Genomic DNA, 27,853 nt, shown 5'->3' with positions numbered 1-27,853 from the left:
AATAACATGAGCTGTGTGATGATAACTGGAAATAAAAATGAAAGATTGTCTTTTATTAGAAAAATAATCCATTCACTGTTAATTGGTTCTCGTGATTATAAATGCAACATTTGGGTCAGACAGACCTCATCAGTCATTAACTACTTTTCCACTCTTTGCTTCGGTAGCAGAAACAGTCTGACATTACTTTTAAGTTTTTTATGTGACATATTCAGATGGTTTCTTTATAATCCAACTAAATATGAATAATAATCATGAATAATAATTCCTACATGTATTTTAAGCCTTAGCCTGCTTTTATTATTTGGAAATGATTTCTAGTGTTTCTACATCTTATTCTGTTGTATGATTACAGGCTCATTTAAAATTCACTTTGTTGAATATGACTTTTTGCCAGTCCTAAAACAGAAGTTTTCTGCAGGTACTTGGTATCGTCATTTCATCTCATATTATATGAAGTACTTCATTCATGGTTCTGATGATGTTGCTCATGATGAACAACCCCGCTCTTTCACATGAACATGCTCGCAGCTGTTGACTGAGCTGGTTGATAGCAGCTTCATAGTTCTAGTTATCTGGACGGCCAATGTTAGGCTCAGTGAAGCCAGCTAGAGAAAAGATATCCTGGGTATGTTGAACTTGCTTTGTAGTACAGACCCCTGATCCTGTCGTATGTGGTAGGCTAAAAAAACCCTGAGTCTTGGTACTGTACTGTCCACACGCCTCTTCATTTACCTCTGGTAGGATCTGTCACCGGCTGCTAAAGTCTCAGGTCCTCCAGCTACTCCACAAGCTTTTTGTTCCAACTGGAGTAGATTAGTCAGCCCAAGTGGGTTAATATGGGATTTTTTTTTTTTTTGTTAATTGTTTCTGTTTGTTTTGTGATTTGTTTTGTTTTAGTTATTGTCATTTTAGTGATCCCATTGGGACTCTGTCTTAAGGGGGATGACCCCTGTCATCTTGGGTTTGCTGTTTATTCACCTGTCTGTCTGCTCTGCCTCACAGGTGGCTCGTTAGCCCAACTAAAGCCTTGCGGCAGCTAGCAGCTTCTCTCACTCTCCTCTGACTGTTTGTTGCTGCTGCTGCTGTTGTTTGCAGCTCTCTGCTCTCCCCTCCACATACCCATTTGGGTTTGGGTTGAGTTATGTTGTCTTAGTTATTTCCTTTGCTTTCAGGCACTTTCCAACACCTACACACACACACCCTCTATGCCTCATATACACGACTGATCCCACTGACTTTCACGCCTCATAACTTAAGCTTTCAGTTATCTCCTTTAATTTGGTTTAATTTGTTTAAATAAATTAACTTTGTTAAACTTTGACATGGTGTGTCTCCCTTTTGTTGTGGCCACTTGAGCCAGGTCATAACACACATTAATACTGGCTCGCTGTGTTTCTGTAAAAATGAATGCATATGTCTTAACTAAGATACTTAATGCGTATGCTGTGTGCTTGGTTATATATCATTTAATATCGTGTTGTCTAATTAAGCTATGATAGGCCCATGTAGGAAGCATTAAATGGAGATGGAGAATGGACATGCAGGGTGTCAGATCCATGGAAAAGAGACGACAAATTGGTTTGTAATTAAGGTTTTTACATTCACTCATCCCTCATGCTGATTAACGGGGCTCAGCAGGCCGACATGCCGCTCCAACAGAAACATCTCTAAATGCACAGTAGACGCATTTATTCACTGACAAATAGCTTAACCGTACACACATTGCACTGATGTTCACAGCTAATGTTATAAAGCTAACTTCATGCCATTGTATACGTGAGAAGGCGCAAAACGGAAATGTTCCGGAATGTAGCTGCATGTGTGAATAGTGAAAATCACTAGCAGTGCCTGAAAGGTTGTTCCAGTAATTTACCAGGAACTATGTGTGAAAGAGGCTAAGGGTTTCCTGCTTTCCCTCTGGAATTGTCCACCATCAATATGCTATGGAAATAAATGGAGGCGGCCATCAGGTATGTTGTGATACAAATCCAAGCTCCCAAGAGAGAATGATAATGTTTCATGTAAATTAACCACTCATTTGTATCACCATGTACATGATGGCTAGAAACAGGCTGTCTGCCACAGATCTTGAATGCTCACTCCCGCCTATATTCTGTGATTAATGGCTGCTGATGCCTGTTTGGCCTTTCCTTTATTTTAGATTAGATTAGATTAGATTCAATTTAATTGTCACACCTTCAAGCAGGTAGCCTTGTTGTAGTGGAGTTGCAAATCCATGCCGCACTGGGCTGACACAAAATGATGAAATTTAAGCTCCAGTATCAGATTTTCAAACCAATTAAAACCAATTAAAACCAAATAAATCATCAACATAGTAGTCTGTATTGATGACTTATTGGGGCTTTCCAGGTTAAATAAAACTTTTCAAACTCATTCACATCTCATTCCCGAAAATAAAGAAACTCAAATAAAACTAAATTATTTTTTCTGTAATTTATCTTGTTTTGAGTTTTTGAGAGAAGTCTTTATATAAGCTTTTGGCTTCCTACTTGAACCAGACAGCAGAAGGAGGGCCATTAACAAAACAAAAGATGTGACCAGTAACACATGGCCACACACGGGGGATGTGCGAAATTTTCATTCAACTATTCAACCTGACCCCCTAAACCCACTCATGGAAAAGGGGAGAGATGGCATTAAATAGTAAATATTTCTCCTCTAATTTCAAAGATTAATGTTTGGATTGAATACGGATGTCACAATACCCTATCATACAGAACACCATTAAAACAGTGACTGAGTGGATACAAGCTCGAGTAGATTGATCTGATAACATTTTATTAAATTGGGATCGGATCTAACAGGATGTATCTATTTCTGTGACTTCCTGTATAGTCTTTGACTGGCTGGCTGGAAACTGTCCGACTTGACTGCAGCTTTTTGTCACTTCCTCGTGCTGCCGCCGCCCAATCTCGTCAGCTTTCCAGGCGAGGTGCAGCTCATCACGAACAAGCCTAATTCTTTTCATGTAGGACAGGAATTACATCACTTGACTTCGTCTTCCTCGTTACTGTTTTACCAGATGAATTCATGGCTCCACGAACCAGACAGAATAACAACCCCACGTGTTTACATTGAAATGGTTTTACCAGCACATATTTTGGGCTGTTTTGGCTCGACATTGTCAATTTCATACATTTAATAATGACCTAAACTGAAATAATAGGAGACGCATTACTCAGCAACAACAATCAGTTCTGCTTAATAATGCATGCACCCCTTCAGACTCAGTATTAACATTTCAAATCAGAGTTTGATAGGAATCAAATAGTTTTATCAACTGTACAACTGAAAATCCTATGCTTAAAAACACATCGACAAAGAGCACTGAAAAGTTCGCCCTAAGAAATATTGAATATTGAAGATTATTGATTATTAAAACTGTGTTGACAGATGGATGTATTGTATGGTTGCAGATGGTATTGACTACCCTACAGTAGAGAGACATGTGCCACCTAGTGGTTGTTGGTGAACACCGCAGCTATTCTTGGATAAATTATTTCATCTCCCTTCACTGCCATCGCAGCATCGCAGTAATCACGTCAATTGATCGAGTGACATCTGTACGCAAAGTTATGGATTTCAGTAAAAGCTGAAATCCATATCTTTGCTGTTAGCTGAAATCCAAGCTAATAAAAGCTAGAACAATTAGACAATTATTAGTCAACTGCCAAAAACTTTATAATTAACAATTTTGATAACTGATTCATTGTTGAAGTAATTTTTCGACAAAATTGCAATGACGCAAATGAAACAAATGTGGTGGTTTGCAGCTTTTCGTTGTTTGAATGCATCAACTTGCATGTTGGGAAATTGTAATGGGCATTTTTTTTTTTAGAATTTTCTGATATTTTATAGACCAAATGATTAATCGATTGAAAAAATAATTGTTAGATTAATCAGCAATGAAAATCTTACATTGCAGCCCTAGATTTCAACATTGAGTCAATCATATTAGCTTCAGTATGTAACTATTGGGGATTTAAGTTGTTATGAAACCAGTACATAGCCGCATTCCATATATTTGATAAAATGAATAACAAGTAGAACCTATTTTGTCAGTGAAAAACAGTGCTGCTCAATCTTGAAATCAGCATCACCCTGGTACATCACCCTTTTCCCCACTTAGTGTTGTTGTTTCTTTGCTTAGGAAAACTTTTTTTTCACTTCGAACTTTGTTTATTACATTCAAAGATTGTGAGTAACGAATAGGATGCTTTATAAACCTGAGGTCACAGTATCAAACATCGACTCAGCTGTGATAAGACAATACTGCAGAGCAACAGCAATCATGCTTGTTTGTCTTATAGGGTACTCCTTTTGAGCAGTGGAACTTTAATATCTAACTTATTCCTGTTGGCCAAATGTAATCCAATTTTATGCGTGACATGACATTCAACACATGCCGCATCCCCAAACATCCTGACAGCAGCATCAAAGTGCTGCCAAAATTGAAAAATGATGGAGGTAGAACCATAAATGCCACAGCATGTAAAACCTTGTTCCCTGACTTCTCACAATAGAAGGCCATTTTGTGTATAAAATGTAAATTTCCACCTGCGCTATGCATGATATTAACCTCCGAATGCCCAGGTACATACACGCTGACAAGGCAGCTCGCTTTGTTTGGGTTACCATTTCCACTGATTCCACCTACAGTATGCCTTTATTGCATTACAGCTGAAGCCTCTTGTTGTTTTTCTGTGGTAATTAGGCCCAAGGTGGTTTCAATTTTCCTGCACTTATATGGAATAAGCTATAATTCACCTGGATGCTTACTTTTTAAACTATTTATTTAGTAAAGAGATCAGAAAACATGATCTTCTCAATATGGTGACAGTTTGATGCACTTGAAAAGAAAAACTTCATTCATCAGGCTCATATCCCTTGAGATTTTCCCCCTTTCCAACATTCAAGGTCTTATATATGTTCAGTATTATTTTTCTCACCATATGTTATACCTCAAATCAAAGCTGGAAACAAATACTGAATGCTGTGTCCAACGTTTTCATCTAACATCACTTCTAACGTCCTTAGAAAGAGGTACTTCAATTTTTTGTGGCAGGGTTTGCGTGCTAGTGTTTGCAGCTCTCGTCACCAGGAGCAAGGGCTTGTTAATTCAGGTTCATTATTGAAGGGCTAAATGGGGAGAAGGAGAAGACATTAATCACCCAGCGTCTGCAAGAGTGGGTCTGTGGATGGCTTAATGGCACATTGTCAAACCAGAGTGCCTCCCTCTACCCGGCATTTATCAGACGAACAAGCAGAGTGGCTGATGACTAGGAAACGCACTGTAAGTGGGAGCCTCTTTTGCCTTTATGAATCCTCTGAGTGATCATTGAGCAAAATATTAAATTATGGCATGGAAGGCTGGAGTGACAGGAGGTAATCATGCTGCCTGAATGATATGTAATTGTTTTCTGAATTGTAATTATAGGGTGAGAGAAAACATTGGCCTACTGTAATTAACGGTGAAGAACAAAGTTTTTCAGTGGAAAATTGGAATTCTCTAGGGATGTAAGCCTATAATGTGAGCACAGAGAGAGAGAGAGCAGTGTGTAGGAAAAGCAAACCAGTGCTGAGATTTTATGAGGCAGAACACAGACCTTATCATTATGAGTGTTTATCCAAAGTGTATATGTGAATGATGAATATAGGTAATTGCTCACAAAGGTAGAGCTCATTCTCAGAGTGCCAGTGAGGGCTAGTGAGTTAACTGTATGGGTACATGATGACATTATTTCATCTTCAACTGAACAACTCCCAGTATACATTGCTTCTTGCATAGGCAAGTAATAGTAATAGTGAATCTCTACACTGAAACACCTCAGTTGTCCTTTCTTGTCCTTGCACCTCCTTTAAAGGGCTTAAATTATTGTGTCGATCAAGATGATTCCAAGATAATAAAAGCAATACAACAGTACCAATAAATCATTAGCACATTAATTTTGGGAATGGTCAAAACAATGCCATTACTGGGGACACAGTCTGTGTTTATGAAGCATTTTCCATTTTGTGCATTCAAGTTAGATTTGGAAGGGAATCTGATATTGATCTATGTTAAAAAGGGATCTTGATTTACAGCACAAACCAGGAACATGTTACCAGGAACATGTTACAAGTCAGGGGCGAAAATCATGCTAATGGTAAAACAATCATCAGAATCATTAAAGAGAACATTTTGAGTAGCTGCAATCACACTCAAGCGAAACATTTCAAAGAAATACTTTATACTGCTTCTTGCATAGGCTTTTTAAAATGAAATATATGAACTGTAACATCCCAGCTGAGCTTTCCTGTACTTGCACTACTTTTGCAGGAATTACATTATTGAATTTTTCAAGATCAAGATAGGCTGTCTGTTTATCCAGCTGACTGTTAAAAGGATATAAAAGGATGTAATGTCGATAAATGAGTACCCACTTTCATTTTGAGAATTATGAAAACAATACCATTACCTAAAAGACTTCCAGCCTATTCTGTCTTTCATGCAACCATACTAGAAACTACATTTCTTTAATAATATATAATATTCTTCCTTCCACTGAAGATGAGGAGGTAATCAGGGTGGATGATGGATGTAAAAAATTAAACAAAATACTTTTTCAGTCAACATTTTGCAGATACATTCTCTATGAACATTTTGCTACATCTTTAAATCAAACACATACCTTATTATGTTGAGAAAAAAGCATAATTCAGGTCTCATTACGTTTCTCTCAAAATATATTTGCTGTTGCAAATTAGTAGTTTCATAACATATTTTCTAGTTGACAGGGTTGGTTTATGAAGTATTTCCCTTTATGTGCAATCGAGTTGGATTTGGAGGGAAATCTGATGTGTTGATTTATGGTCAAGCAGGTAGCTCCAGGTCTGAAAAGTGAAGCCAATGCCTCAAAACTGCATTCCCTCTAACGGTCAGCAGGGGGCGACTCCACTGGCTCCAAAAAGAAGTCTTTTTCTATAGAAGTCCATGAGAAAAATGACCCTACTTCTCATTTGATTTATTACCTCAGCAAACAGTTTCCTAATGAGTTTATGGTCTCAATCACTTATTGCCCCATTTAGAGTAAAATAAGGGTATGCTTTAGGGCGTAGCTACCGTGTGATTGACAAGTCGCTACCACGGTGGTGCATGAGGTGCTGTAGTTGGACCCTGGGGAACTCCTCCTCAGCTCCACAAAATGGGAGTCCACAAACCAATGGGTGATGTCATGGTGGCTACATCCATTATTTTTATACAGCTTAAGTTTAAGGAACAAAGGGAGATTGATTTGGCAGTGGTTCACTTGCATAAATGGAGGCGAAAGCCTCAGTCTACCTGCTTCAGTTAAAACTAAAAGGTAAAACAAATCCACACTGAGCAGCACCATTAAAGACAAGGGTTAAATAGCAGTAATCACACTGCAAGCAAGAAATGAAGGGCGTATGGAAAATGTCTCCATTTAGAGAAACACAATGCCAGTGTTGTGAGATAAAGACTGCGAACATCTCATTTAGCACTTCAATCAATGTAAATAATATTGTAATTGTAAATAATAAAAAATGTTTAAAATTGTAACATTTACTGAGCAGAATTCTAAATTACCCCTTGCAATCTATTTATAATTTTCATATCAATTTTCATACTGCATGCCCAATTTGAAGCGGTTTGTGATGGCCATATGCTCATCAGCTCAGCTGGCTTTGTAGGACCTTGTACTAACTGACAATTAATACCACTGCCATAACCTGCAAAAGGGAATTTAAAACTGCTTGAAAGAGTCACGTAGCCCCCCACTTCAAAGACCAGCACACACGGACTAAGTTGATAGAAGCAGCGTGTGTGAAGTCTGGTTTGGGGGGAAGGAGGCAGGAAGGCTCAAAGGAATGCTGATATCCACCTTTTGGTTGGCAGCCCAAATCTGAGCCCTGGTCGCTTCGGGCTATTGGGAAGAGGAGCCATGCGAAACAGCATGGAGCATAGTAATCATAACTCTCCCGCTCTCTCCTGCCTTGCTCCATCCCATTTTCCCTTTTCATTCTCTCATCGCTCCCTTACTTCCCCCCCCCTGTTTCCTTACCGCTCCTCGTCCATATTCCCAGATTCTTAATCTCCCTCACCCCATGCTGCTTCTCCTTCTTCTTCGCTGCCTCCGTCTCTCACCTGTCTCCCTGTAGAGCGGTCCTTACAAGCACCTCGCAAGCTGCTCTTTACCTTTTTCCTATGACGGCAGCCATATAAAAAAGCAACTTTATTTTTCTTAGGAGTAAACAGGTTGGGTCCCCTGTGAGAGACAAACAAATCAGTGTGAAAGGCAGATGGGCCCCCCATATTATAGGAAAGAATATGATGTTTGTGGGCTTGTGAGGATAAAGATTCTTTTTTACCTCTTTTGCACCCGCTTCACTGTTTACTTCCATAGCTGTGATAAATAAATTGGTCCTGTCATTGAAAGTGCCCATCCTTTCTCTATGCAAACAACTGGCATGCTCTATCGACTACCTTGTATTTCTTTAGGGGTGGAGAGATGTTATATTGTAGTAATAAAGTTATCCCTTGAGGGGGAAAATCTCATCATATATAACCTAGTAATTACTTTTCAAAGTCAGGCAGTGCGGGAGATCAATAATGTTAGTTTCTCTGGGTATTAAGAAACAAATGGCACCTCCACCAGGACTTCTGGTTCTGACCTTTGAGTCATTACCATTCTGTATTGTATGGGTAGTGAGTTCTATCACAGGCTAAATAAATGACTTTGAAGAATGCAGGCAACGAATGAGTCCTCCGTGATACAGTGTAATATCTATGTATGCCTTTAATGAAATGTATATTGCCATTTTTGATTGGATATTGGTTATTATATGTGATGAGCAAGAGGAGCAAGGAGAGAAAGAAGCCATGTTGTCTTTTATTGATGAAAAGCACCTTGCTATCAAACAGTCAAGGTTTCATTTCTCTTTTGATTTTGATCAAAATCGGATCAAATTAGAGAAAGCATATTCCAGTAAAAGATGTTAAAGTAAAAAGATGAGTCATTTTTTTCTATTAAACACAGCCACTTTTCACACAGCCAGTCGCACGGCTGCTTTTTCTTCCAAGCTTTCTATCACTGACCCTTCTCACCTCTCTCCTGAGCACAAGAAATCGGTGAGCTTGCCAAGAGCACGGTGAACACTATTTACAAGTCCGTCAAGTGTTAAACGTGTGCTCCGATCCCTCTGCCCACTTACTGTGAATCAGCTCAGCATGTGGAAGCTTCTGCTGATGGACAGCTATCTGTGTCCATCAGTTTTACCAATGCACTAACACATACACATATGTATACAAAATGCAAACACATGTCAAGCAGAAGGTTAAGAACACACATGAGCACAAAACGACAATGTACACTGACACACATAAAAAATATGCATTTATGTGCTCAGGAATGGCATGTTAAATGACTTTGCTGCTGATACGACGGTAGGGAATTCACAACTATTGCAATATCCATATTTATACTTGTGTTATGTTATGTGAAAATCTGAATTTTATGACTCACAAACACTGGAGTGTGATATTTCAGAATTTTTATGAATATCTTCATTTTTCTCAGCTTCAATTGGCATAAATTACTCAAAAGAAGCTCTCTTTTTTTACCTGACCTGGTTGCTGCTTTCTCCTTTGTCTCAACTAAACATTCACAACATGAATTAAATGTAGACAGAAAAGATAACCTGACAGGGGACCTTCTGAACAACTGTGTAGTGTACTGCTCTCAGACGAATGGTCAGGTAAATCCTGTTGAATAAGTGCTGGTTGCAGTGAAGTAGAATAAGCAGACACAACCCTTCCTACATTTCTATACCTGATCTACCCTCAGTCCCATGACATTACCAGCACATGCTGTAGAAACTATTTAATATGCCGCAAACGTCCGAGCTCCTCTCATTTCTTCCCGAGACCACATCCAGGCTAACCCTCGTCCAGACTGCATCGATATCAACCCCGTGCAAACAGGGATTGAGCTCTGAATCAGCTTCTCAACACCTTTCAACATGTTGATTTAATCGTAATAAAAGGCCTTTAACCCATCTCACATCGTTACATAAACATGCTAACAGGAACCACATCTGCAATGTGTCATTGCCCCCCCCACCACGAGCCAATCAAGCAATATCTTATATGTCTCAACAAAGGAGCAGTGGGAGGTAGCAGGTAGTGCTGGGTGAGAGGACGTTATCAGCATCATGCAGTAAGCACCTCTCTGCAGCGTTCTCTGAATGGCTTTAATTTTTCTTTCTTCTGACAGGCACCAGAGGAGCACACAAAGATCCATGACCTTAACTCACCTGCTGAACTTGGGTGGATATGTGTTTGTTTGTGTGGTTGTGTGTGTGTGTGTGGCAGTGGGGATAATTTAAGGACACACCGGTAGAGCTACTGTTGCTATGTGCATCGTCTCTGCTTGTTGCATACAGATGCCCTCAGTCCACTGCCAGTAATCCATTTCCTTAAGTATAAGAAGGGCAAATGACAAATATTGTATTCATTAGGCTCCTCAAAATAAGTTTCTATGGAGTTTGAATTTCTTTAACAACATCACGGTGTACAACTAAAGATCATGGTGATCATATGCAGACATCCCGGTAATCTTTTCCTTCTGTTTTCCTTCTTTTTCTCTGTCTTTGGAGTATGAAATTACACAACTCCATTTTCAATTTGTCCAGCTAATCCCCCTTTATGCCTCTGTGCGGTGAGGCGATAGCCAACCTTCTGAGCAAAAACTGTAATTAAAGGGCTTTCCAAGATAATGACAAGAGATTGTATTTTTGATGGAGGGGATTTCGCTCTATATTCTTCTTCACACTGGCAAATCAGCCCGGGTCAAGTGCCACTGTGCAGTGGCACTGTGCAGAACAATGCAAAGGCTGGCTCATCATTCATACTGCTCTATTGAAATGTGAGGGTAATGGACACGGCTCATTTTGGTCAGAAAAGTAGGAAATGGACTTGAGATAAAGTGATGAATTATTGTATTCTTGGTAAACATGAAGAGAGGATAGAAACATGTGATTCACATGGGTGTGGCTGACAATGAAATGGCAAATGGAATTACATATGTGCATAATCTTGTCATATTAATAGTCCTGGAGCACAAGACCTTGAGTCACTGCAGGTACAGTTCATTACGGTCAAGCAAAACTGAATGTTAACCTTACTTAATATGGAATATCCAGTAGACATCTTCTCATGGTCAGCAAGAATATATTATCTACTTGACTGCATGTATCTCTAGACCCTAGATTCAAATAGTAATTCCACACCAAAGAATTTCACATATGTTTAGGAAAAAGGCCTTGCGATGATTCCATGCAAATGCACTTTTAAACAACAATCTAGTTATAGACAGTTATAAACTATGTAACAAGCGCATTATGTTGTATTTGCTAGACACCATCACAGCAATTTCATTTATGAAAAAATAAACACCTGAAGTTTTAAGCTACTATTTAGGAAAATTGTTGTACAAATCAGCTAATCCCTCAACTCTGCCTGGTAAAACAAGACTAAGAGTCTACAGTCATGCTAGCGGCTTTGTGAGTCTGGTACAGTGATGCTTTGAGCTAAAAGTATGTTTGCATGAAAACATTTGCTAATGAGCACTAAACCCAAACTACAACTGAGGTTGACAGGAATGTCAATAGTGAAGGTATTTTATCACAAACCAAAGTATTTGATAAATGAAACCAGATGATGGTGGTAGAGCAGAAGCTAAGGAATTACAAGTTAGATGGAGGAGTTACAGTAAGAGTCAGAGAATCATCAGTCATTAGAGTACATCCTCTGGGCACCATGGATATCTGTACCAAATTTCATCTCAATCCGTCCAGTAGTAAAGAAGAAAATAAGGAGAAAATCCCTCCTTGTAACACACAAAGATCTGGAAGATTAGTTTACCAATTTAAATAATAATAATATGGTAATTCTGTGGCTTTTGACTCTTCATAGGCATTGATGTTCATAGGAGAAAGGACATAAAATTACACTAAGGAGTACCCCTATGCAAATACACTGCTACTTGCCAGCAGTTTCATCAGACTGTTGGAAGGACATAATTGAAGAAAATGTAAAAGCTGTTGACTTAACTCAGGGCAGACAAAGCTTTTTATAGATTAAAAAAGCCTTTGGACTCATATTTTACATTGCAGGCTATTTGGCAGCCGTAGTATCAAGCATCTAGCAAGTGCCTCAATCTCACATAAAATAACTGACAGAGAGAGCCAGGTACATCGTGTGAATTTTTTCAACAGGATATGGGGCAGTGAGGGGAAAATGCAGTCATCCAGCAAGCACTGTGGTGTTTGGTTTGGTGGGGGTGCTTACTTTCCAAACAGAGTGGGCCTCTATTAGATTTACAGGCTGATGTCTGCTCATCTACTGTATATATAATAGGATTACAACGCTACCTGCTACCTGCTGCAGACAGATGCTCCCTTGGTTTGTACACTGCTAATTCCAATATTATCTTTCATATTTTTGTTGTATTTGATGGAACAGTCACCAGTAAGGAGTGATATCAGGATGCTTATTATGTCAGTAAACAGACAAGTCAGACCCTTTTAAGAAAATGAGATCGACCACTGAGATATGACCGACTCCAGTACAGGCACCACATGTTAGACTGCAAGATATGATGGAGCAGAAGAGAGAGAAAAACATCACATCAATTAAACGCTGATCTACGACTTTTGAAAAAAAAAAAAAAAAAAAAAAAAGAAATCCAGAGCATTTGCCAAAAAGACAAAAAGTTATCTCACTCTAACAGATTCTGATATTCACCAACAAGTTCACTACAGTAAACGTTTCCTAAGATAAAAACAAAAGTCTATACTCATACTAAAGAAGTTAGTTAGAAGTATTTTGTTCATGATAGATTTAAAGCTGCACAAAATCTTTCTTTTAAATATTTTTTAATAGTAATAAACCCACCAAGTCATCAGCGATTCTGCAGTTTCCCTCAGATCTATGGAGCATTTTAGCATCTTTCAGCTCATTGATTTGGTTTTACAGCTGAAACTTTACTGTTTAGGTTCACCCACTGTACATTACCTGCCCTGCACCAAACAGCTGCTGCTGGTGAAAGAAGTGGCCCATCTAGCAGCTAAACAGCCAGATATCGTTGTCATGGGTTGGTGGAAACTAAAACAGAGCTAAAAGGAGAGTGAATATTGGACTTACATCCGTCAGGTCATCTGAATGGTCATCATGACTCCAAATGAATGCTAATGTTGCTCTGTGCTTGCTGGATGTGTAAAGAGTTTGCTAGCATGTTCAACTTAACAACTCTAGGTCAATGTTGCTTTTAAAGCTTGCTCTGCTGCTGCCAAGTGGCTGAAAGAATCAATTAATGCCGCTTTACATATTTTTCAGTGGTCGACCGTACAGCTGCACCGAAAAAAAGTAAAATCTAGATTTCAGTAGTGTAGTCTGAATCATTTGTGTGTTTTGCTCTTAAATGATCCTAATCATCTGGTAGAATTTACTTAAGTTGAATAGCTACAGTTGAAGAAGATATGGAGCTTTAACCTGCCTGTGCCACTGTGTAGAATAGAAGATGTTTGTGTCTTAGATTGGAAATATGTAGCTGTAGGGAACCTGCTTCAACTATGTCCAGATTATATTAAGTGGTCATGTTAACCAAAACTAAATAAGACTTCCAGTCCCCCAACCTTGTGATTTTTTACTACTTTGTTATATCTAGGAATGCTTTTATTTCTTCTTTTTTTTAACTCAGAAAATTCACATAATTACCTGTGTCTTTTCTCCTTGGGCTTAAGACATACATTCCTTTAAGACAACAGAGACTGACAAAAGAATGTTTTTATTTATCACAGCATTAACTACCACTATGAAGCTTCTTTTTTTAAATAAAATAAATGTTTGCCAAAGAAGAGACAAAGTACTAGCTTTATACAGTTTTTTTGATTTGTGGAAATACTGATCCAAGCAGAGGTGGGTGGGTTTGGTTCTACAGCTGACCACTGAATGGAATTAGAGGAAGTGTCCTTCACATTTCTTTCAATACTCACCCATGCCTTTTCCTGCTTCTACAGAGGCCTGCATCATTTGAAATGTTTCATTTCCTGTATCAAGATGGTGTTTGCAAAGTACAGCAATCATCATAGGTGACTCTAGGAGAGAATGAGATGTCCTTATTTCATTATTTTAAAACCCCCCTTCACAAAAGGGTAAAATTCTAAGAAAGAAAATCCAGGAGAAAAATGAAGTCTACACCTTGGCTAAATGACAAAATACCTCTCCTGAAGAGCAAGTGCTTACTGAGTTACTTTGAGCTGGTGTTGGAAATGGAGAAACTCTGGGATGTTGCTGGCACCATTTACCTCAACATGGTCTGATAATTGGTGATATCGATCTGGTACCCTCAGCAATGAAAAAGTACCAACCTTCAGCATCCAGCCCTGATGAGGACTGTGTTTACCATTCTGCACGTTTGACAGTTTTATTGTTGATCCTTGGAATGTTGCACTGCTTTCTGAGGCTGTTTTGTCTTGGCGAGAGTGGAAAACACTGGATTAGCAGGAGACGCATGAAAAACTCCTTCCTTATGCCTTATGTCCGACTGCCACCCCAATTTTTTTTAATTGCCCAATGTATTCACGGCTTGTGTATGTGACCTAAACCATCGCTTCACTGACCAGCTTTGTCCACTATGGATATGCATGGCAGCAACATCCTATTATAAACCCATATTTTAAGCCTTCTCCTCGACAAGCAGAGACAGTGTAACTTAACACCTGATTAGGCAACATGCTGTTCAGCTCTCATCCGACCTGAAAAGAGCAGTGTGTGTGTGTGTGTGTGTGTGTGTGTGTGTGTGTTGAGTTTGGTCAGTGTATGTGTGGAAGGGAAAGGAACACACAGCAACATTTGGGAAAAACAAGCATAACAAAGCTCTCCAAGCTCAAGAAGAAGAAAAAGAGAACAGCAGGTTTCTATTCAAGCTTGACAAAGACAGGATGTGTATTTTGGAGCACAATGGAAATATATTGATCATATTATGCACTTTGCATCAGTATTTGGCATTAAGAAATAAGAGCTGGTATTTCAAAGATGACAAAGAGGTTGTTATGTTATTCTACTCCATACTTCAATCGCTTTTCACATACAACAATCTCAGTCTGGGAATTCAGAAAGCAAGCAATTCCTGCTTATTATGGTTTATTATATCATTATTTAAAATTTGTTGTATAGTACTTGCTAAACAAAATATCAACACCGATGCAAGAATCTCTAGTGTCTCATTTTCAGGACTGGGAGACCTATTTCAGAGACATTTTCAGCAGAGTGCGTGAGATAGCAGGATTGATCTGATGCTGAGATAGTAATTACCAACAGAAAAACAAGCTCGCTTTCTTTCCCTTGTATTCTCCCGCCTGTATCTAAACAAGATAATCTTTTGTTTCTAACATGACATTACCACAGCCTGTGCAGATCCTTCAGTGACATCTCATAACACTTTTAGACTTAAAATACAGCTCAAGATGGCTGAGAGCTCCTGAAAATGACCCCCGCCGGCTCACCTGCCCTTTATTTCTCCATCTTTTCTCCTCCCATCACCTCCATCTCTGCACTCATAAAGATAAATGTTGTGTGTCATACATGGTGGAAAGAGAATATTCTGACGGTATAGGAACATGCAATGGAAGTGTCATTCATGCAGGGATTGAGAAAATTCAGGAAAATTCAATAGTACATTGACTTACAATTATGCAATTATCTAACTTCACAACAATATTGTGAACACAACAGAGCTTTTATTTTAATATCTTTTGAATTCTCAACACGCACTCACTGCAAGTGAGTAGTTAAGCATGCAAGTGGTTTTTTTTTAGATTTTTAAAAACATTGCTCACAATAAAAGTCAGAAACCAACAGAATTAACCGTTTACAAATGCAGAGAGTAAAAGGTCATAAAATTAGAGAATCAAATAATTAAAAAGGTGACAATTATTTGTCAAAAGTGTTTTGGCCAAAATAAGTCTGTCAAAGGTTTCAATCAATCAGTTCCACTCTTTAAATAAACTTTACACAAACACAATTAAGTTTCAGCCAAAAAATATCTGACACACCAATAAAAATCAATTCTTTACTGGACTTGTACTAACACTGTGCAGAATATTATCATGTATATATTAAGAGTTAGTGTGTGTAGAGTTTTAGTTCAGTTTCTAGACAACATTTTAGTCGTTTATGTTCTAATGACTTCTGACTATCTGACCTAAACACCCCAATGAGGTTCAACAATTTAACGGTGCATTTCTCACATGGACTATTGTACTTCCTAAAATAGTGGCCAGGGCCTTTATTTAGCTACGTCAACTGTAGAGGGTGCTAAGCCTTTATTGGAAGCAGGCTTATATCAGAGCAAGGCCTTTATTTCTAATTCCCTCTATTTGATAAGTATATTTACTCATCTTTTAGTAAGAAGCCTCCTTGTTTTCTGATGTGCTTCCATTTAGTCTGTTCAATTTCTGTTACTGCCTTACTTGTAATTACAGTAATCCGCACCAGAGACTTCCACCGGCTGGGCTGGCTAACTTCCGGTTAACCCTTTGCAAACTTGAATGGGGATAAAATAATTTAATTGTGCAGCTTTTCTAGTCTTTCCAAATGTTATTGGACCAAATGAATCAAATTTTGATAGTGAAATGAGTCATTTCGCAAGGGTTGTGTGGTGCTGAAACCAATTTATCCACGCTTGTTTTTTCCCTGGCCTGTTTTTGGGGCCCACCTTTATTTGTTCGCTTCGACCACACCCCCAACCATTATCTGAGACCCGGCTTTTAATTGACTACCGGCCACTATTAGAGGATATGCGTTAATATGGACCCAAATTCTTCTTGTACATCTGTAAATATGTTGTGTGCATTGTGACAGAAAGTTACGATGATACTCCTGCAAAACAAATTTGGAACAGTGCTCCACACTCCCCAGCTGAATAAATAACTTCTATTCTATATCAAATGCAAAAGGTACCCATTGTTATCAAACCATTTTTGAGACAACTATATCAGAACTAAAACTTCAATTGTTTTTATTGAAACGTAAAGCTGCATACAGCACAGCATTTTTTTTTTACAGGTTTCCAAAGCATGGTGACCTGTAACTGTAGACTTGGGAATATGCGATTTCCTACTCTGAACAAGGTGCAGCATTAGAACTGGTGGGTCCACTGCTCCTTATCTAATAAAGCAATTGTCTGTCTGGGACAAGACTGAAAGGGGGAGGGAAGGCACAGAGGGGAGAGAGAATATTGATGGCCAAGCTTCCACCTCTGGCTTGAGCTGGAAAACAGACAGACGAGTGATTGGTTGCCAGGCACTACACTAAAGCCACTTCTACTTTATCCCCTTGATGGAAGCCTGTGACATGACTTTACAAATTCACTGCGAAAGGGTCCAGCAGCACCAATATCATGCACTGTCTGTGCTGGAGGACCACATCGTATCTGGGAGGAGGATAGACTTTCCTGAGCTTAAAATGTGATTTCAGTAAGGCAGATTTGCCCCTGCGTCGTTTTGCCTGTGTAGGATTTGATGTGAAAGCCAAAATGATGCAGTGATTCATGTGAGCACATAGGCGGGTGAGCCACTTAAGAGAAATCCTAATCACAAGCCTCCCCTCCAGCTTGCTGCAGGGGGTTTGTGGGGGATTTAAAATCACAACCACTTAGGAGTTACTGTTAATTAACTTAACAACTAACTTGCTTGGCTTAGTTAAACACATGCAAACACCCCAATCCCGCGCACAACCCACACAAAAACCCCACAAAACTAAAGTATCACAATTGTAGCCATAATTTCACAAGTGCCCCATGCTTTTTTTTACAAATAGAAAATGTGAAATAGACACAATGAGTGGTAGCAGTCCAGGCAGGAGCTAAATGCTCAGTTTGCATGGTGAGACAGCCTACAAAAAGAGAAATTAAAGCCAAGGGAGACTGTATTTGAGTTGCATAAATTTAAATTTGTCATGCTGATGATGTCTCACACTGAATAATTTTTTGTATGTGTTTTATTTGCTGAATAAATTAAATCTAAATGGAAATTTGGCACAATTTCAAATTGAATGCAATGCCTTAAAACAGGTGTTATCATAACTGAATTTAAATGTAATTTTACTGTCAGGTTTGGTTTTTCCAATTCAAATAAATTGATACATTGATGTATATTTGTTTTTTATTCTCATCTGCACAATGTATAATCAAAGGCTATAAAATCACAAGGCAATCACTGGTTAATGCATATAGCATATAATCCATATTTATTCCCCTATGCCTTCATATTGGCATGCCTAATTGTTGCTAGTTATACTAAGCCATCAAAAAGTACAAGTGAAATCAATGGTTAGAGCGCAATTCATTTGGCTTCTGTTTAATAGACTAGACAATATGTAGGGCTACAGCAGCTGTCTGAGCAATGAGGGACAATGAAATTGCCTGGCACAGGAAAAGTATTCTCAAATAAATAGAGCGCATTAAACACCTTTCAAGACCAACTCTTCGGAAGACAAGCATGAAGGCCTCCCTATCATTACCTGATTGTAGTCTACCTGTTCTGACCTTGAGTTTCCTAATGACATCGTCCTTTTGCTCAGGTTGGAGAGTATAAAGGTCAAACATGTCCACGTCTGGGCCTAATAATAAGCCTGTCTGAGGGATCTTCAAGCACTGGACCAGTCTCCTCTGGCCAAGGGCAATGGCTGTGATTATTCCCATCAATTTACTGAGCCAAAGCTAGATGAGTTCAACAACAGGGTATTTGTACACTAAAATCTACTGTAGGTGTAAGGAGATGCATAGGACCACAATAAAATTAAATTTAGATGTGTTTCCAGTTTAAAAAAAATATAATATTTTCATGGGACTAAATACACAAATCATATAAAGGCTGTTTACACCTGCATGTACAAAATGAGACCACCATTATATTACTACAAATTGTACTGTTGACCAAGAAGAAATGGGATATTGATATGCTGCATGATATTCATTGTGAAGTAAATATATATACTATATATATATGCTAAGATACGGAGTTGGGTAAAAAAAGAAAGCTGGAAAAGCCACTTTGTTCATTTGTTGTCTCATGTCAGGAAGTGCTACAACACATCTCATTGTTCTATCACTTCATGCCATTCTCTGTCACACAATGACTAACAGGAGGGACTGTGATGCATTTGGAACATTTCTTCTGGCAATTTTGGCTTTATTTGATATCTGAGAGTAGACTGTGACAGAAAACATGGGGAAGATGATAGGACGAGGGACACTGTGCACCGTGTGCTTCTTAGACCACTGATCTACCAAGGTGTCTCAACAATCTGTAATTAAATTGAAGTGATGGAACCATGGATTATATCATGTGTAAATACACTGGCAGAGAATTCTTGTCCCCAATCCAGTCTCAGTGCATGGACCGTGTAGCCAAATGCTGACAAATAGAGGTTCCATCAATACGTTTGCCGAAATTGCTTTGCACAGTTTCCATGCGGGTTGTGCTGCCAAAACTGAATCAGAATCTTTTGCCTATAAGGTACAGTATATGTCAGGTTGAAAACTTGCTGAGGCATCTGGTGTATTTTCATGCTCATTAAAACATTTACACATCAACTCTTTTCTTTGTGCAGAAGAAAGACTATTGAGTTTATAGAAAATCCTCAAGATGAGATACAAGCATTGACTCAGAAATGGTATATAGCATTTATTGGTGTTTACTTGCCCTCTGAGGGGTAGAGATGACCTAAACCATGGCAATATAATACAGACCTCCACATAATGGTTTAATGTTTGTTGACCATGATATTGGTTTTCTTGGTGTAATCTCCCACTTACCCACTTTGCCTTTGTCCCTGTCCTCCTCTCTTCCTGTGTAACCTTGTTTCTGCAGTTTTTGACTGACTTGACATTGAGTCATGTTACTAGAAAAATAAGATAATAGTATTGAGATTCTTTTTTTTCCTCTTTTTCTTCTACATAAAAATGTCTATCCCTGGACTTGGTACAAGAAATACATTTCCATATACAATGTGTTAGAAATTGATATCGAGCGTCGCTTCTTGCCTCCTAATTCCAGTAATTTTGTATAGATGACACTGTCACACACTGCATATTTCACATTGAATATATAAGTCTCCTGGGATGCTAGATACAATACAAACACTAGGACCACAATATCTGCAGATATTATACAGTATTGATTTTAATGTTGCTGTTTTTTGCCCCACAAGAAGGCCTCATTTGAATTACCCACCTCGGTAAGGGAGAAATCTGACAATGAGTCAGAGTAAACGAGCCCAAGGTTTATGAAAAAAAAAGAAGGCCTTAGCATCCCTTTGCATACTAATGGCAATATTATTTCCCAGTGCTTGTGGTACCTAGTTGTAGAGCAAAAAGAACCCCTGTGAAAACAACTTCCAAGAGGCCCACCATCTGGCGAGAAAGATACAGCGTGTTAGGATTTTCAAAGAGGTGCTGTAGAAAATGCTATGAGACAAGAGTGATTCATTTCTCACACTTCCCAGAATTTCCTGATTTAGATATTATTTTAACCTCTCCGTTCCACCACCACAACACTGTGTCAGCCTATTGATGATCCCAGTGTGGGCCTGCCTTATTTTAGAACACTGTGTACATACCAATGAACTTGTCCACCGTATCTGCTCTTCGTGGGAGTGCATACACCGAGCGGGAAGAAAGCAGCACAAAAAGCATGCACCATGAGGATGCATTACACCATTTATGATAAGACTATGTGCCTCTCTGAATGGGTTCAGCTGACAGTTGCTGATAGGGAGACATAGGAGTGCAAGCATATTGTGGGAGGAAATCAGACACGCTGAAACCTTTAGCCAATCAGCCTTAATACAACAACAAGCACCACAGTTATTACCATGAGAGCAAATAGGCCTCTGTCAGTCTCCAATATTGAGTTAGATGAACACACAAACGGCGAGAGCCTAAGCATTTTTTTTTCCCTTGCTGTATGGGACACAGGCAGAAAAAAAAATTATGGAAAAATTATTGTACCGGCTGGTGTCCAGCTTCCCAGAGGGCATTACCAATTCATGGCCATCCGAATAGCCGCAGGCTAGCCTCAAGGATATGACTGTCCCAACCTGAGAAAGTTCAAATCGGATTTCTGCATCAGCCATTTTTGTAAGTTACTTTAAATATCCTTGTGAATAAATTACTGGATCAGCTTTATCATTTTTTTTCCCCCACTTTCAGTATGAAATCCGGGGATTCCTCAAGAGAGTGACGAGGAGAGAGATGAGAGCTTTTGCTTTGTATGTGCTCAGTCCCTCGTAGCCATCACACTAGTACGGAAATCCTTTATTGTACATCTCTGAAATAATCCCAGAATAATCTACTGTACAGTCAGTCCCATAAATCCCAAAGAGTTTGAGCAGTCATACAACACAAAAATGACCTGTAGTTACATTTACGCCATCTAGCAGCCATAGTAATACACTCCAGCTGTCCAAAACCGTTTCAAACCGCTGTTAAAAAATAATTATGATTTATGGTGTGACATCACTGTGGTTAAGGTCTGGTTAGGTTTATGCACAAAAACCACTTGGTTTTGAGTTAAAATGATCACTTGATACATGGTTTATACTTCCTTAAAACTACACAACCTTCATCATCATGGCAACAGTAAACACAACAATGTTACAGTTGTTTTGTTTTGTTTTTTCAAAAAAACATGACAATGGGAAGAAATGGGAAGCAAACAGTGGTCCACTGCAGCGAAGTCCACCTCTTGCTCTTTTTTTTAAAACTATCTAGCCATCCACCCAAGCTGCTTCCTCCTAACAAGGCAAAATCATTTTAGTGAGTCACCTTATACTGAGTTGTACTAATTACACACAGACACACATAGCCTACATATTAACTTTTTGGGACTTTTAGTAAATAATCACACAAGTTGTATGTATGTGCTTCTTGTCCTCCCCTCGTACACACACCTGTTAATGCATGGGGAATACACACATGCAAACACAAAGACAAAACTCCTCAGTGGAGATAATATGTGTAAAACTGGCTGCTGGATATTTCAGTCAGCTGTCGGCCGGCTGCATCTTTGAAAGCAGCTTTTTGAAAGACTTCCTTTAGCTGCCTCCCCCTCCCGCTCTTTCTCTCTCTCTCTCTCTCTGTGTCTGTCTCTGCTCTTTAGATGGAGCTGGCTGTAAACAATGTGCAACACTCAATATGAAGCTTCATTTGTAAAGCTACATTAACCTTCACTAAACACACAGTCGACAATAACAGCACTAAGCAACTATGAACATGATGTCTATTGTTACTGTTATGTTTGCAATCTTATGAAAGTAGTGTTGAACAGTTTAGTGCAGCCATGAATACTACAGAAGAAGAAAACTGCCCCAAAATCTTAGGACACATTCAGGCTGCAACAGTCATCACACGCTGACCTTAAAATACACACACAGCCTTCAGCGGTGATTATCTGACTAATAGGAACAAATTAAGAACAAAACAGACATACAGAATTGCTTTTGTTTCAGGCAAATGTGCTAATCAACTATAACTGCTCCACTAAGCAAATCACCTCCATTATGATGAGGAATAACAATGAAAGAAAAGAGGGTGGAAAGGTGGGGAAAAAAAAGTGTTGTGTTCCCTCTCGACTCTGCTGGCACTGGATACAATGACATCATCGCTCATTAAACGGGAGCTTGACAGGCCTCCAGACGATCACAATTTGAAGAAAAACAGCAGCAGCAGACAACAACCAAAAGAACAGAGCCGCACCCATCAGTCGATTCATTGATTGGTCGATTGACGTTTTTCAAGCAAAAAAGCCAAATATTTTCTGGTTTAAGCTTCTAAAATGGGAGGATTTGCTACTTTTCGTCTTCATGTGCAGGGAAAGTGAGGGGAAAAGTGGAATTAAGTACACCAGCACAGGAAGAGTCCTTAAAATACAAATTCAAAAATGTCTCCAAATGCAGTAATTGTGCTGATGCTGTGGAGTTCAGCTGAATTTTGAAAAAAAATTAAAGGACAGACAGGAGCGTGAAAGTAAACAATCAAACACAGCTTGCAGGCAGTGTTTCAGAATGGTTTAACACTGGTATGTAATGTGGTTAGCTAGCTAATATGATAGTTATATTGCTGTTAAATGAAGCAACATGGGCCTCAGTTTGAGAAACAGCCACAGCTGCATCATCACCATCTGATGTTACTGAGGATATGAGACAAGCTGAGCATCAACTAGTCTGTTTTATTGTACATTATAAGGATCATACAATTTATACAACTTTATACAGTTTTAAGATGATGTTTCTCAACTAATAACTTAGCTGGCTGTAGCTTCATACTATATTTAATGCACAGAAATGAGAGTGGTATCAATCTCCACATCTTGGCAAGAAAACCAATAAAAATACTTCTCAAATTATTCGCTGGATCCAGCTTCTCCGGCGTCAAGTTTTGCTTATTTTCTATGTTTTATTTCACTGTAAATTAATCATTTGGACTGTTGGTTGAGCAAAACATAAATCTTAAGACATCACCACAGGCTGTGGGCCATTTTTCATTGAATGAACAATAAAACTCATGACTAATAATTACAATAACTGTTAGTTGCATCTCTAACTTTTTTTTAACCAAGAGGGACACTTTACAGCCACCATATGCTGTACTGTATTAACCTGCTAAATGAGATTTTACTTCATCCCAATAAAAAAGATAGAAAAACCCTGAAGGTCAGATGTGAAGATCCTGTTGCTGATTTCATTACTGTCGGCAGTATTTCACCTACAGAAATATCCATGTACATCAAAAACGATGCCATGAGCAGAATACACGCAGAACTCTCTCAGCATTAATCTGTCTACATTCACGCTGCTCCCAAAAACCTCCTGCTTTCATTCTTAGCTGGTGAAAAAACTTAATTAAGTAGTTAAGAAATGGAGAAGAGATTGGAGATTTGGGAAAACGAAGTATCTGCATCACACTGGGTATGTGAGCGCAGTGTGCAATTAATATACTCCAAAACAAAGAGATGAAAGAGAAGGCAGGCTGCAAGCAAGAGTCTCTTATTGGTCTTTTGCTGCCTCTCGACAGATGGCTTCAGGTAAGCCAGAGGAGTAGGTGGAGCAGTTGGAGGCCAATATTTGAGGTTGGATTTTAGATCGCATCTGCTACATGGCCAAATAATCCAAGTCACCCATTTAAAGGGAGACGGCACAGCTCTCACAAGTCCTTCATGTGACTTTGAGACAAGGATTCAGTTATTGAAAGAAGACTAAAATAAGATATATTTAGCTTCAACATTCTATTAAATAAATTCATTGCAAAAAGAGTAAAGGAAGCAGGCATGAAATAATAAACATATTGGCTTGTACTGTGAAACAGACATACTCTACAGAGGGAAAAGGGAAGAATTGGCTGGTCAGTGAAAGACAACTAATGCCAGCCTGCTTTTGCTCTTAACATTCTTCATTGCAAAGCTTTCTTATTTTCAGACATTGGATGGGTGTATATTGCTTTGTTTTGTTTTTTGGGTTTTTTTTTTTTTTTAACAGCATACTTGAAATCTGGCTGATAGAGCTGAGAGCCCACACTATGTGACTGAGAAGTACAGGTTATGGGTCAGCACAGTGGCGGCTGGTGACTAAAAAAATTGGGCAGAACAAGAGGAAAATCAACCCACGGCGTCGTGTTATTGTACACTAGTTGGCTACTTATGTCTACTTTCTTTTGTTCAAGTTATGTTATGTTCTTATGTTCAAATGCAAAGCTGTGCAGAGACCTTTGGAGGGGAGTTAAAACACCATACACCAACATCATTTATAGCATAAACCCTTGAATTATAGCAACCCATATTCAAACAGAATGTAACATGGAATCAAACTGCATCATACTATATCATTGTCCCCCACCCGATGAAATGGGAGAGGGGGACAATTTTATATCCCATTCATTGAATGCCAGGCGTCCAACCCAGACAGCTGAGGCAGCAAGGCCTGAGGCTGCGCCAGCAGAGCGGAGCTCTCCATCCATTCCCCAGCAGCGCCCTGCTGCTGCCGTGCCCTCCAGTCCAGATCCATTCTGGCCATTAACTTAACAACAGTCCTCAACAGTCCTTCAGGGCTGCCATAACAAGCTAACTGTTGCATCTGCTTGATAAAAAAAAAAGGGAAATGTAACCACTGCATCTGAAAAAAGGAAATTTGGACTCTGTTGAAAAGGCCTAAATAAAATGTAATTTTTTTAGTGATGTGTTTAAAATTACTTCACAATTTGCATGTTATACTTTCTTTTCTAATATGCTACTGTATGAATCTCACTTTTCATTGATTTTTTCCAAAGAAGAGAGAAAGATTCTTTTATAAATGATCCTGAGATTTGATAATGGTTTACTTCAACCAATTACTACTTTTTTATACTTTGATCTCCCTCTTGCCTTTCTAAAGTAAAGGGGGAGCAACCTCCTCTGCCTCTATGGACCATTTAAATCCAATCCTAATCAGAACACAGGGCACCATGAGTAGCCTATTAAAGCAGTTCAGACTAGTAAATAAATAATTTGATCACCAAATACAACATTAGGCCCTATTTTTCATGATAGTGCAACGACCAGCGCAAGCAGCACATGGACAGTTTGGTAATTTCCCTTCCTTGCTTTCCCATCTTTGTGGTATTGTGGTGTGCAGCGGTGCATGCACGGTGAACTGCTGGGAGGAGAAGGAGGCAAAGAGAGCTGTTGGTGTTTTTGTGGAAAATGGATCTTAGAGGTCTCAGAACCACGTCTGTTTCTGGAGTAAAGTAACTCCGCTACCACTTGCTGATTTTATCAACAAGAGCAAACTCAATACTTGCTGTAAATGTGCTGCAATAACAGATAAATGCTTGAAATATAAATAAGATTTTTCAATTAAACACTCCAACCTAAATCGGCACAGAAAATAAGGTTTAATGTGGTTAAAGTATCAGTACTGATTTGTAAATGTGGGTGATTCTTACAGTATCTGATGTTTATAATGTATGAAAAGCTTCTCCTACAGTTCATGCAGGACTGATATGTTGATAAATCCGCAGCCTCTGAGAGGTGCCGCACCTAACACAGGTGGAGAGCAGGACGCTGGAACTTGGCTTGGGTCTCGAGGAGTTGTAGCATTTGTTCACTTACAAATAGCCTAAACTGTACACACAATGCACTGCTCCATTGATTCTCAGCTATAACTTCATACTCTCTGCTTCAGTCACCAGCCTCACTGTCACACACCCGCTCTCTCTCTCTCTCTCTCTCTCAACTGCACACTTGCTATGAACACAACCACTGAGCTATCCCTTAAAAGGAGCTATGCTACTTGTATATCACTATAGTAGGTTAGTTAAAATCACACAAAAAAATAAATAAATAAATAAATAACATCCAGCAATGGACTCAGCCAGTCATTGATAGCCAATATATTCATCCAATCACCCAAGCCTAACACACATAAAAGCATATGAGCATCCCGTCACTTCCTGTTAGCGAAAGATTCAACTGATAGAAAGAATCGGTATCGACATCGGCCCCAAAAATCCAGTATTGGTCGGGCCCTAATATCAACGTCTTAATTTATTTCTGTTGTAAATTTCTATGATCATCAATCACAATCATTTTATAAAAATAGTATATATGGTGAGAATGTTTGGCATTTTTGCATAATACATAACTGATTCATCAACTATCAAAATTGTTGGTAATTAATTTTCTTTCAATCAATCTTAAGAGTTAACAGACCACATGTTTCAGCTCTACACACAGTTTCATACAGTCTAACAGCATGAACAAGTGTCATCAACAGAATGTATTCCCTGTAGCATAGTCTACTATTTGTGTTAACACAAATAAACACATCTTCATAATATCTGCAGAGCTTCATAGTTAAATATATGTGTGCCATCTAACAGTTACTGATTTGCATGTGAGTCACAAAGCAGAGTTCAGCTGAAGACCAGAGTTCAGCTGAAGACTTACTCGCTTTCTCTGTGGCAGGTTTGTTTTTAGCAGTCTTGACTTAAAACATCTTGCATCAAAGGCCTCACTTCAGGTTCACTGACAAAAGGATACTGCATGAGAAGATGACTAGACCGGCGCTACCAATTACTGTGCAGGAGAGCAAACCGCACCATCGCAGCATATTATATTAGTTTGAGCTCATATGGTAAACAGCAAAATCAAAAGTCTGAACAATATTATAACAAATTTCTCATCGGGGCATTTTTTTTATCCATTCATGAAAATAAACAGTGATTCAAAACTGTATTTTGGATGTTCTGTGCACATATATAAATTATAAACTGGCCTCAAAGTTAAAGTCTTACCAAATAAAGTAGCACACATCCTTTTTGTTTCTGCCTGAGCTTTCACTTTGAATATCACACTGCCATGATCTTGCCACTGCTGAAATGTTTGCATTATCAGCTAGAAAACGAGTGGATGAGTGGATCTAGTATAAACCACAATGAAAGCTGCCTACATGTCACATCATTCCTCAGGTATGTTGACTTTTTACATCACTTACAGACCAGCCAACAGATAGATAATTGCCACATTATATTATATATTGTATGACTCAAGTGCAACATCCCAGTGCTACTATAAACACACAGTAGAGTCAGTCTGTTTGTTCCATCACCACGGACCTGACATTTATGTAAATTGGACGTTCTTTCTCACCAAAACAAGCTCAAATGGTGGTGCATTCCAATAAAGTGGATGAAAGCAATTGTGTGCTCTGCGCTGCTTTCATCTCTGCAGGCTC

The 27,853-nt window shown here is 38.9% G+C and overlaps 2 protein-coding genes across 2 annotated transcripts in view; both read right to left on the bottom strand.

Annotated features, from left to right (window-relative positions):
* hyou1 (hypoxia up-regulated 1) overlaps nucleotides 1-27,853 on the bottom strand; it is a 298,959-nt gene that overhangs the window by 72,561 nt on the left and 198,545 nt on the right. The gene's annotated exons all lie outside the window — the stretch shown is intronic.
* ntm (neurotrimin) overlaps nucleotides 1-27,853 on the bottom strand; it is a 447,933-nt gene that overhangs the window by 404,109 nt on the left and 15,971 nt on the right. The gene's annotated exons all lie outside the window — the stretch shown is intronic.

Source organism: Thunnus thynnus, chromosome 13 (genome assembly GCF_963924715.1).
Source record: "Thunnus thynnus chromosome 13, fThuThy2.1, whole genome shotgun sequence".
Taxonomy (NCBI): Eukaryota; Metazoa; Chordata; class Actinopteri; order Scombriformes; family Scombridae; genus Thunnus; species Thunnus thynnus.
The sequence above is the reverse complement of the archived record's forward strand: the minus strand, read 5'-3'. Positions and strand labels throughout refer to the sequence as shown.